The sequence below is a fragment of the Phlebotomus papatasi genome, chromosome 3 (assembly GCF_024763615.1).
Source record: "Phlebotomus papatasi isolate M1 chromosome 3, Ppap_2.1, whole genome shotgun sequence".
In the NCBI taxonomy this organism is placed as follows: domain Eukaryota; kingdom Metazoa; phylum Arthropoda; class Insecta; order Diptera; family Psychodidae; genus Phlebotomus; species Phlebotomus papatasi.
In genome coordinates, this window is record NC_077224.1 from 16,080,969 (window position 1) to 16,093,002 (window position 12,034).

Consider the following 12,034-nt stretch of genomic DNA (forward strand, 5'->3'; position numbering starts at 1 on the left):
CCGTAAAAGTTTTTTTCTTTGCCTTTGGTAAAATAAAATACCAATTAATGCTTAAATATTTTCACTGGTAATATATTTTACTCTCTGTGAAATAAAAATCAACATATTCCAGCTCCAGTTATATAATTTACTGAATATAGAAAAAAATCTACATATAGTTGTCATTGTCACTTTCTCTAGTCGTCTCTTCCGAACGCTTTGCACAAAACGATACAGTTCGTTCTGCGCAGAAGCGTCAGTTCCAATTTTTGCAAGTGAAGTGAGCACGTGAAAAATGTTTTTGGCAAATTTGTTGGGGAAAATTAGGCTTTTCCAAGTTTTTCACCGCGTTCAACGGTAAGTAATTGATTCATCAACGTCATTAGTGTCTAGTAGTGAGTTTTAGGATTTTATATTTGAATGAAAAACTCAATTTGTTCAGAGACCTATAACCTAACCTAAAAAAATCTTGTGAAAAGGAAAAGTGAGAGAAATTCTATTTTTTTTTACATTTCTCACAATTGCAGATGAAGGATACACATCCAGGGAGTCCTTTCTTTGTATTACGTAGGAGAATTTGAAGAATGTGATGCTGAAGAGTGATGAAATCACCGAGATGTCTTTTGGACAAAATTGGAAAATTTGAAAAAGGTAAAACCTATTAGTTTTTTTCATGGTAACTTTTAATAATGTCATTCTTTCTTTGCAAGAGGATCCAAATCTTGAGCCTATCGGGGAAAGGCTCCACAAATCCTAATGTCGGTGGCTATGACGAATGTTCGACAAACACAAATGTTAGTGACGCCAAAGAATGCCGTAGAAATCCAAATGTTAGAAAACTCGGAAAGCGCTCTCTACCTACACCGTGGAGCGCAAGATGTTTTTTTTATTAAAACCACTTATGTGAGGCTGCTGATGGCTAGCACTGAGAAGGTAAAATGTTCGAACATGTCTGCAAGATTAGAAACTACTTCTTGGACTCTAGGACAATTCACGGCGTGAGAATTTGAAGCTCAAGGATTCCCGGACACTCTTAATGTTTTACGGAGGTGATTGAAGAATTTCATGCCCAATTTCCGAAGGAAGACCAAAGTGACAAAAAAGAGACAAGATCCCTTTCCAGATAACACCTGTATAAAATTTAAGTAGAGTTTTTAAATATATTTTATATTTAAAATCACATATTGTGTTTTCTTACATAGGTAAAATAGGTGTACCTATTTTACTGGAAATGGACAACATTGTACTAGAAAGAATAGATCCATAATACCAGAGCCGAATTAAGTTTGTCGTGATTGGTAAAACATTGTCTTTTTCAGTCATAAAATATTACCAAAAAAGTCAAAAGAAGTCCATAAATATTTTCCCGTGCTGGTATAACATTTTGCTTTGTCAGTATAATTTTTACGAAAAAGCTAATACGTAGTACAAGGACTAAAAGCGTTAATCATATAACCAGAGCCGACTAAATTTATGTCGGAACTGGTAATATTTTTTTTCAGTGATTGTAAGGTTAAGGTTAACATTCTAGCATGACTAGCAAGGTAAAACATAGAATTCTCATGTTAATGTGTTTTAACATTTGTAATTTTGATACTTTCCTCAAAGCTTAAAGGAACCTTTAGTAGTCTCTCAACTTCTAGACACAAAACTACCCTCAATTGAGGAGTTTGAAGGGTTTGAGGTGGTGAGAAAGAAGCCAAGACCACAATTAGTTGTATAAATGTCAAAATAGAATTAATACACCCTCCTGAGAGCCACTATAAATTGTTCACCTACTCAGGAGAGTCCGGTCTACCACCAGCTGTTTGATTAATTTTCCACCCCGCTCATGGACGTTTATCGTGATTCCTTAGCATTTTCCCGGGGTTCACAAATCGAGAGCATGACCACCCATTTTTATTGCTGCCCCCATTGCACCGTTTGAGGGGGTGGCTAACAATTTATTATGCTAAATGCTCACAAACTCAAAAGGTTACCCACAAAATCACTCCTCAAATGGCAAATTTTCTTTTACACCGAGGACATTTTCAGCGGAAGTGTGAGGGAATCTCGTGAGGAATTGAGGTGAGATAAAAATGTGATTCTATACATAAACTTCTGTCGATATTTAAAGTGCCTGAGAGGAAATTAAGTCTGTAGGGCTGAGGCAGTAAAAACCTTCCCTTAATCGATTGTCGCATTAGATGGGAAAACACACAGACAGATTTTTCTCGTCCCTTTGGGAAAAAAACCCAGGAATTGAGGGAAAATAGACTCAAGATGCTTCCTATATCTGCAATATCTTGTGGTTTGGTGAGAATTTTTGCTTACCTCGACAATACTGCTGCTGCACGAGGATGTCTTCAGGAAGTTTGCCAGAAAAGTCTTCAAGAATTCACTGTATTTAATTTTTCAAGCAAAAATAACAATTTGAGTTAATTTAAAAAGGAAAAAATAGGAAATACAAAGGCAATGTTCATTAAATTGCGCGCGACTGTAAAATTTTGCGCGGGAAAACGATTACAGCGCCCTTGGAGTAGCGTGGACCCGGAAAGAAACAAGCCGGAAAAAAAGCACTTTTTCACCCTTTGTTATCCTGCTTTGCAGGAGTTTTCAATCAGAAATTTCACAACTAACGGTTTCACCGAAGGTTCTTTTATGTTTTTCACTACTTTTCCACGACGAACGAGAGGTTTTTCCAGAGTTTTTGGGATTTTTCCCAGGAACGAATTTGCACAAACAAACTACCCGAATAAAACTGGCTACTTAGATGTGGTGGCGCTGTAAGCAGTTAGTTGGAATTTTCTCCAAGGAAGGGTTGGCGTTGAAGCTTTTTGTCGCAGAAAAAATTCCAAAAATCGTAAGAAAAAGATCTTCCCCGCGCAGCAAAATATGTGAAAAGTGGAAAATAGTGTGCAGTAAAGTGGTTAAAAGTGAAGTTACAGTGTGAAGTGTGTGTTTTCCGTGTGAAAATCGTGTGAAAAACTACCCTAAGACTGATTCCATCCGGCTCCACATCTCAATGGCGGCGCTGCTGTCTTCCCGCTCAATCTGCGCGCGCAAATGGTAAGTTCAAATTCTTTTAACTTAAGAGAACCTAACGAATTCCCATGAAAATCTCTTGGTAAATTTTCTTCTGGAAGTTGAGCAATATGTTTGAGGGAGTGGAAAGTGCTCAGGAAGAAAAAAGACACCTCGGGCGAAGTATCTGTTAAAATTATTCAGAAAGTTTGGGCACAAAAGGGGGGGTTTCTTCGTGCCATGTGGAGGCTTATCTGGAAGCACATTGTAATGGGGGCTTGTATGGTGTGGCAGGGAGCATTATCATCATCACAACATGAACTTCCTCTCCCAATGAAGTTCTCCGGTTGAAAATTTCTGAATTAATAAGGCTTCTTCCAACCTAATGCCTATAACGACTTAAAGGAGAGTGTATAATTTGCATTTTATGTGCGTCTAAACCTCTGTGAAAATCATATTTGACTCCCTCAACACTGCAGGCTCTCCCCCTAGAACACTTAGGGATGGTGTTTTTCCTCCACAATGAAGACCATTTTCCTCCTTGTTGTGCTGTGTGATTAAGAACTTTATAAGTTTGTCCAATTTGTCTTGTACAAATTTTCAGTGAAGCTCAAACTCAAGCGATTGAGGAGGTTTTTGCATCAAATGGGGTTTTTGGGAGTGGAGTTAAGAAGGTAATTTACTTAATTCCAAAGGCATAGAAAGGGAAGAGGTAGAGAAGTTCGTGAATGCGCCTTAAATTGAGACAATCAAATCTCTTAATCTTCAAAAGGAGATGGAAGAACGATTAATCTCAATTTTTAATACATTATATGAATTAATTTGGTATCTTTGGATGTTTGTTCTAGCCCCAAATCTTCGTTTTTTTTTCTCTGCACAAAATCCTCTACCTCCGAGGCATTTCTCCGTTGAGTGGGTGAAGAATACAAAATAGCATCATCATCAAAATAATAAAAACTCCTTCCATTCGCGCTCTTTTTTTTTCATGCCTCTCATTCACCTTTTTTTCCTGTCTCCTTCGCATTTATGTCTTATCATCAAGGAGTCGTTAGATACACTTTCTTTTGCTCCATCTTATGGCTGCGAAAATGTCTCCCAAGTGATGCATCAGTGGAAAATTAACAGCACAACCACCGAAGCCCGTTTCGGTCGTTACAACCTCGTTACATTCCCCCAAGATTTGGCATTTGGGGGGTTGAGGTTCAATGTGTGGTTAGAGGGAAAAATAAGCAAACAGACAAGTCGATAAGATTTCATTGAGTTCCTCGCCAACACTGTTAGAAATGGGTTGGAAATTTCGATTGCCTACACTACATGGTAACACAAGCGCCTGGCAAGTTGGCCTTTTTATATGGGGCTTATTTGAAGCCAATTCCTAAATTGATCTCGGACGCAGCTCACAGTGCTCCGAGGAAAAAAATTATTTAAACAAAAATTTAGTATATTTTATCCCTCCATACGGAAAGGTATCTTATATTACGGAAAAACCTCTCAATTTTAAAATATTTTGCATAACGGTAGCGAGTGCAAAAAATTCCCATATAAATTGAAATCGAAGTATGAGAAAGTGACTTCAAATTTCAGGCAATTTGCCAAGGGGTCGCGGTAAAAGAATCGCTAAATTGTGTATTTCAACGAAAGTTGTTGAATTTTCAAAAAAATTACAGAAATTTTTAACAAAAGTTGTCAAAAAGTCTGAAATTTCCATATAAAACGTAAACTTCAGGCGATATGTTTTTCATTTGGTAAAAATTCATAGAGAGCGTCAAAAATTCACGGGTATGTGTTTTGTTAAGGACCCAACCATCATTATGCGAGTGTCTAGCATTCAGAGACATCATAAGTTCAGCAAAACAAGATAAAGAAATAAAATTTGCAAATTACATCAAAATTTAACAATTTTTGATTTAATTTGCAAATTAAACAATTTTAAATAAAATGCTTTCCACAAAATTTATCACTGTAAAAGTGCTTTGAAAAATAACAAATAAATTCTGTTACTTAGTTTTTAGTATGTAGAAAGAGAAAGTCTTTTTTGACAAATATATCAAATCAAAATTCATATTCCTTTCTTCATGAAACGTTTTGCATAGGGTCGAATGAACACCTCTTCATCAGGGAACCCCTATTGACACTTTTGTCAAAATATTCAAATTTATTAAATGTACTATCTAATAAAATGTAAGTAATGTGGCGTTTTTTATTAATCTACGTTTTTCGATAAGGATAAATGTTCACACTTCGTATTCCAAACCCGTCAAATAATTTCGTCAGATATCTTTCAGATTTCTGTAGAAAATATCTACACTTCTGCTGAAAATCTGGCGATAAATCGAAAGATATTCCTACGAATTTTATTTGGGCTTGGGACAAAATTCGTCAGAAATTTTTGCAGATTTTCTGACGAATCCTGGTGCATACTCTGACGAATTTCTGTAGATATTTTGCCGATTTTCTGTAGATTTTTCTACATTCCAGAATTTCCAGACAGCTGTGTCTGAAAAGATGGAATATTTTTCACTGAAGTTTGCAAAATTCAATAGAGTGATTCTTAGTGATATCACAGTGTTTGTATAAAATAAAGAATTCTGCGATGTCGTGTTATAAGTAGAGAATAGTGAAGTGATAACTTTAAACAGAGTGTTTAAATTTCGAGTTTTTGTATCATTCGATTGGCGATTTTTAAGAAATTAGTATTTTTGCTCCCATTTTTTTTTATTTATCTAGAATGTTTAATCGGTAATGTTTGTTAAGCATAGCATACCATTTTCTTTGTAACTTCTACAGTGTTTTGATAAATCAACAATATTTTTGTTGAGATAATGGAGACTATGCAGAAATTCTGCCGAGAATCTGCAGATTATTCGGAAGAAGTATTTTCGGAAGAATTTCTGCCGAAAATCTACAGATTTTCAAGGCAGAAATTCTGCCGAAGATCTACAGAATTTCTCTAAATGTACTAGAATATACCCTTTCAATTAAAAAAACCTCCGAGTAAAATCGGCAGGTAGAGCAATTATTTGACGGGAATGTTATAGAGTTGGGTGTCAATAGGTCCTTACACGAGTTTTTAAAGTGTCAATAGGTGTTCCTTTCACCCTATGTCTGTTCGATTCTTTCGCACTGAACTTAAATTGAACTGAATTGAAAATGTTGTAACGTTTAAAAGAAGAAGAAGAGTACGAAAAAAGGGGTAGACATAAGGAAAACATTTGAGGAAGAAAGACACATGAATTTTGATTCCATGAAATTTTCCTGATCTAAAAGACACACGTTTTAGATCACGAAATACAATTTTTGGTCAGTATTTAAATAAAAAGGGAAATCATAATTTAAATTTTTTTTAAAACAGCGGTGTATTTTTGACAAATCAAAAAATACCAAATTGTATTGGTTCTTGTCGCGATTGTTTGGTGGTTTTGGTACACCGCGGGGACTGGAGAAAACAGTCGAGACAGGAGCCAAGACAAAGAGAAGTCGATAATGCAGAAGCACTTAGAACAGTAAAGTGCTAAAATAACATATTCATTTTTCATTGGAATAGCGCCATAATCTATGAATTTTTAAAATGATGCTGTAAAGTGCATATATAAAGAATTGTTTAGTTCTCTTCTAAAAATGCATGTTTTTTGTCAAAAAAGAATTTTTACTTCATGAAATTTTATGTTTTTCCTAATTGAGACACTCAGAGCAAAAGTGGTCTCCTTTGTATTCATTTCCCTATTAAAACAGTCCACTTTTGCTCTGAGCGTCTCAATTGAAAGTTAGTTTTTTCGTTTGAATTTGTCTAGAAAGAAATTTAATTTTTCTTTCGAAAATTATTTTCTCTTGAAAATTTGAACATTTCTTTACACTTTAATTTTTTTCTGATTAAAATGGTTTATTTTTCCTTTAGAGAAAAGCATTTTTGGGGAATTTGCGTGATTTATTACACTTTCTTCATAGGAATCACATTTTTGCGGTTGAAAATTGTAATTTTTTTTTTCAAAATGTCTTGTTTTTCCCTTTAAATGTTATTCTAACATTGAACTTGAAATATTCTCGTGAAAATTTATTTTTTATTTTGGTATTATTCGTTATGATTTTAATTTCTATTTATAAAATTATTGCATAGCCCTAAAAATACTTTCCACGATTTTTTCATTAATTTTATATTTTCAAATTTGTATATTTGTAGTAAGAATCAAATATGTGCTAAAAGGGGCGTTATGTCCAGAGCACAGTTTGTTTGTTTGCAAACGTGTTTTCAAAAATTCCTATGAGAGAGAGCGAGATGACTAGATCTACAATTCATTCATTCTCATAGAAAATTTTGAAAACATGTTTACAAACAAAAATGATTGTGCACTGGGCATTAGTACATGTACTAAATATTTAGTACTCAGATTTTTTTTTTTAATTTCCATTATTATTCCCGATTTTTAACAGTGTTGTGTTGGATGAGGATCTCCTTGTGCTGATGCTGAAAGAAAAAGAGTGCCTTAAGAATAGGAATTAGTGTTATTTCTCTCTGTGGAGTGTTTATTCTGTGACGACACAATATTTAAGACAATGCCTTTGGCCACCTTGTGGAAGATACTCCTCCTCTTAACCCACCACAAAAGAACCAAAAGATTTTCCTGTTGTGGAAAAGGAAGGTGGTGAGACTGTTAAGAAAAATGTCACATTTCTCAATCCTTTCCACTTTTCTCCTAATTGCATTTCCTTATTTGTCTTTCCTGTGTCTTTCTCTCAGAGTTTTCTCCAAATCTATTCAATTGTGGTCTAATTAAATTATGTTGCGCTTTTATTTGTATGTGAATGTGAGCATTTGAATTTGGAGGTTATATTTAATTGAATTATTTTAATTTTGGCAGTAAATGAAGAAAATTTTGGGGAAAAGCGTGATTTCTTCTCATGTATTTATTCTTCTCATTTTGCATCTTTCTAAATCTCTCTCTTCAATGGTCGTGTTATTTAACAACCCTCGTAACGACCTACATTATTGGTGTCTTTTTTTTTGCTATCACCCACATACATAGTTGGGCAAACAATAGCTAAATAAGACATTTCATCCCTCCAACCTCCTAAACAACTTTTCCCAAACAACCCTCATGAAGATTTTCTCAATGTGGTGGAATGAAAATGGTCTGTTTAGATTAGTCAAATGACCAGATTACGAGCAACAAAGAAAACCCAGTTGTTGTTTAAAGCATTGCCTCTCACTTTTGCAAATAATAGACACACAAACTAACCCCAAAGCCTTCCCCTTCATCTTTTTTCCCGAAGGGGTTGGGGGCTACATGGAAGTGAGGGCCATTTCTGAGGGTGCGGTGAGACACCAGTTGTTGGTCATTATTCCGAGGAGCTTTTCCTCTCAATGTTTGAGGATATATTTGTGAGGTTTGTTCGTTATTATTTGGGGATGATTTTCCACATTCTGAATCTGCGTTTATTCTCAATTATCACACACTTTGGTAAACCTCCTCAATGATACTATATATCGTGTTAGGTGGCAAAATCAATAGCGGTTTTCGCTTCAAAATTTTAGGAATCCATATTTCAAGGATTTGTCGTTAAAATTTAAAAGCCCGTCTGACACATGAATTGAGTACTTATTAAGCACTTAATAAGTACTTAATTTAATGTAATATCTCTATAGTATTTGCAGTATTTGTTATGGCGTGTACACATTAGAAGCAATTTTCGTCAAAAATTGCCTTTAAAAGAATTGAAAGCATTTAAGAAAAAGATTGCTTTTAGTGGGTGGACAGACAGCTTTATGCAATAAATTAAGCAATAAAAATTCTGCAGAAAAAAGCTGAAATTTTAACTAAATCCTGCTGAATATCTAGCGACACCTGCGATTGCAGCGGCGATTAATTAAACTATGTCCCAAGAATTTTTATTTTCGCTTTTATGATCATTGTTGGGTTGAAGACTTGATGTATATGGTTTATGTCATCGCTATAAAGAGCAAAAAAGTAAAAAAATATTAAATCAAAAGTAAAAAATTTTCACCTCAATAATATTGATTCTTGTAGCATTTAGAACTTCGCCATTAACATATTTTGCACAAGCATATCAGTAAAGTAAAAATAAAAGAAAAACTGAAGTAAAATTTCTACTGTTCCTGAGAACAGAAAAACCTCGTCTCTGTTTCTGCGAATTGCAAAGTCGTTTACTGTTCCTGTATACAGTAATCTTTTTTACTGTTCCGTAGACAGGCGAGGACTGACTTAGATAAACGTTGAAACGATGACAGTAAGATTTGTAACTGTTCCTGAACAATAAAATATTTTTCTTTTCTTTTGCAAAGAGTAGTTTTTTTAAATTATTTCTGTTATCTGCATATTTAGTATCGTGCCAGTGAACAGAAAAATTTATTATTTTGCTTGGAAACAGTAGTATATTTCCTATTGTTTTTGAGAACAGTATAACATTGTAGTGGAACGCGCGATCAGCATTCCATATTTTCCATTTAATATCTGTAAATACTGTTGGAAGTATAGTCAGTCTTTTGGCAACCTCCTTAGCGATGACTTTTACTTCCCACACCGAGTTGTTTGGTACAACATGTTAGATGTTATACTGTGCCTGAGAACTGTAAAAGTTCTTTCTGTTCCTGTAATAAAAAAAAATGTTATTGTGAACAGGAACAGTAGAATCTATTACTGTTCCTAATAACAGTGAAATTTTTTACTGTTACTAAAATAGTAGTAGTAAAATTTCTTTTTGTTCCTGCGAACTGTCAAATTTGGTACTGTTTCTGCGAACAGCAATATATTTTACTGTTTCTAAGAACAGTAAAATTTGTTACTGCTCCTGCAAGCGAATCAAATGTTTTACTGTTTTTGTGACTATTGAAATTTGTTGTCGTTCCTGCGTGACCAATAGATTTTTTTACTGTGCCTGGGAACAGTATAACTTCTCACTGTTCCTGTGAATAGTAAAATTTCTTTTCGTTCCCGCTAACAGTAGAATCTTTTGATGTTCTTGTGGATTGTAAAGCTTCTCACTGTTTCTGCGAACAACAGTATTTGTTACTGTTCCTAAAAACGGTAAAATTTTCACGGTTCCTGCATGCTAGTAATATGTAAGGAGAAAGCACGCTACCTTCGGATGATTTATACTTCGCACAAATCATTTTTTTCGATGTGTTATAAATGAATTTGCCCCATTATAATATTGTATTTTAATAGCTAGTCCAATGCCTCAAATTTTCAAAAAAGAGCAATGGGTGAAATCCATAAGGAACATTAGAGAAAAAATGAATTGTCCGAAGCTTGAGTCGTCTGAAGGTAGCGCGCCTTCCCTACTGTTTCTGCGAACTGTAAAATTTGTTATCGTTCCTGTACAACAGTGGATTTTTTTTGGTGTACCTGGGAGCAGTAAAACTTGTTCCTACGAATATTTAAAATTCTGCCTCTTCCTGGGAAGAACAGTATTTGTTACTGTTCCTAAGGACATTTAGTATTTTGACTCTTTCTGCAAATAGTAAAATTTTCACTGTTCCTGCATGCGAGTAATATGTACTACTGTTTTTGCGAACTGCAAAATTTATTATCGTTCCTGTACAACAATGGATTTTTTTTGTTGTGCCTGGGAACAGTAAAACTTGTTACTGTTCCTACAAATAGTAAAATTTCTTTCTATTCATGCGAATAATAAAACTCTTTTCTGTTCCTGTGAACAGTAAAATTTGGTATTTTTTCCTCTGAACAATAATTTTTTGCATTGTTCTTGTGAACTGTTTTTCTTACTGTTCTTATGAACAGTTAAATTTTTCTATAAAGTGTAATTTTTACCTGATTTTGTAATAAAATTTTAAATACTTTTCACCAGTTTACACATGAAAATTTGATTACATTTGCGTACAGTTAAATGTTTTACACTGGACTCTCTAATATTCAGGTGATATTGGGACCGAAAATTACAGATAAAACCCATTTCTTTTTTTCTTTGATTTTCTCAAGCGTTTGACAGCTGTCATCCGAATATCGGAAAGGTCTGCGTACTTCCCAAAACAGTAATTTTTACTGTTCACTGAAATTGTAAAATTTTCCTGAGAACAGTAAACCGTGTCTACTGTTTAACTGAGAACTGTTTCGTAGAAACAGTGAAATTTTCCTGTCATTATTTTTTTAAACCAAGAAAATTTTCTAAAATCAAAATTTTCATACATTTCTTTTAAAGTGTATTTATTATTTATTTCTATTTTACTTTCTTTATTTCGATTGTCACATGATGGATGACGTGATCATCCAGGCAAATTCGATTTAGGGTTGAGTGTGAAAGAGTGGGACAGAAATATGCAATATTTTTGAGAAAGACAAGGATGGAAATTTTGATTTTACAAAATATTCTCGTAATTGTATACTGGACGACGTCTTCACAAGTTTTACAATGTATTCCTGAAAATTGCTTTTCCTGCGGTTTCCTTCTGCAATTTTGGAGTTAATTTCGGTATTTCATAGTTTCAGTTTTCATCCCTCTGCTATTAAATATTTTCCCTGGATGTATTTTGGAAAATATTTAGGAAAACTGGTGGTCACTCTATGAGAATAAATCATGCAAGATAAATCAGTTTAGGAGATGGTGTTGCAGGAGAGATTTTAATTCAACCATGATCTGCAGGAAAACCCTTAAGTGGTGCCTTAATAGATTTTCCCATGAGACTCTTCTCTGGCCAGAGGGACCAAGAGGAGTGAGACTGTCTGAAAAATGGTCAAGCCACACCAGAATATGTAATTAGAGGCACCCTTTGGTAATTTGGATGGTCGTTTTCGTATATGGGCAAAATTGGTGGGCGGTTTGTGTTTCATTTAATGCGAAATTTATTGTGTGTCTTAATTTATGTGTTTTGCCTTTTCTCTCCACTGCCACATCCATTGTGCTTCCAAAAATCTTTAGAAGGGGATGATGATAAAAAAAATCTCTAGGCCAAAGGGTATTTATTTGCACTAATTACCATTTGAATTTTGCACCACAATTCATTGTCCAGGACGAAGGTTTCTGTGTCTCTGGAGGTGTAGAAGGTTGTTTTGAAATGAATTTTCCTCAACAAGGTCAG

At 34.4% G+C, this 12,034-nt stretch overlaps 1 long non-coding RNA gene across 1 annotated transcript in view; it reads left to right on the top strand.

The window, feature by feature from the left end:
* Nucleotides 1-2,857: 2,857 nt before the first annotated feature.
* LOC129807897 (uncharacterized) overlaps nt 2,858-12,034 on the top strand; it is a 108,863-nt gene continuing 99,686 nt past the window's right edge. Inside the window, exon 1 of the long non-coding RNA XR_008752335.1 lies at nt 2,858-3,027. This is a non-coding gene — a long non-coding RNA (uncharacterized LOC129807897). The remainder of the gene's footprint in view (nt 3,028-12,034) is intronic.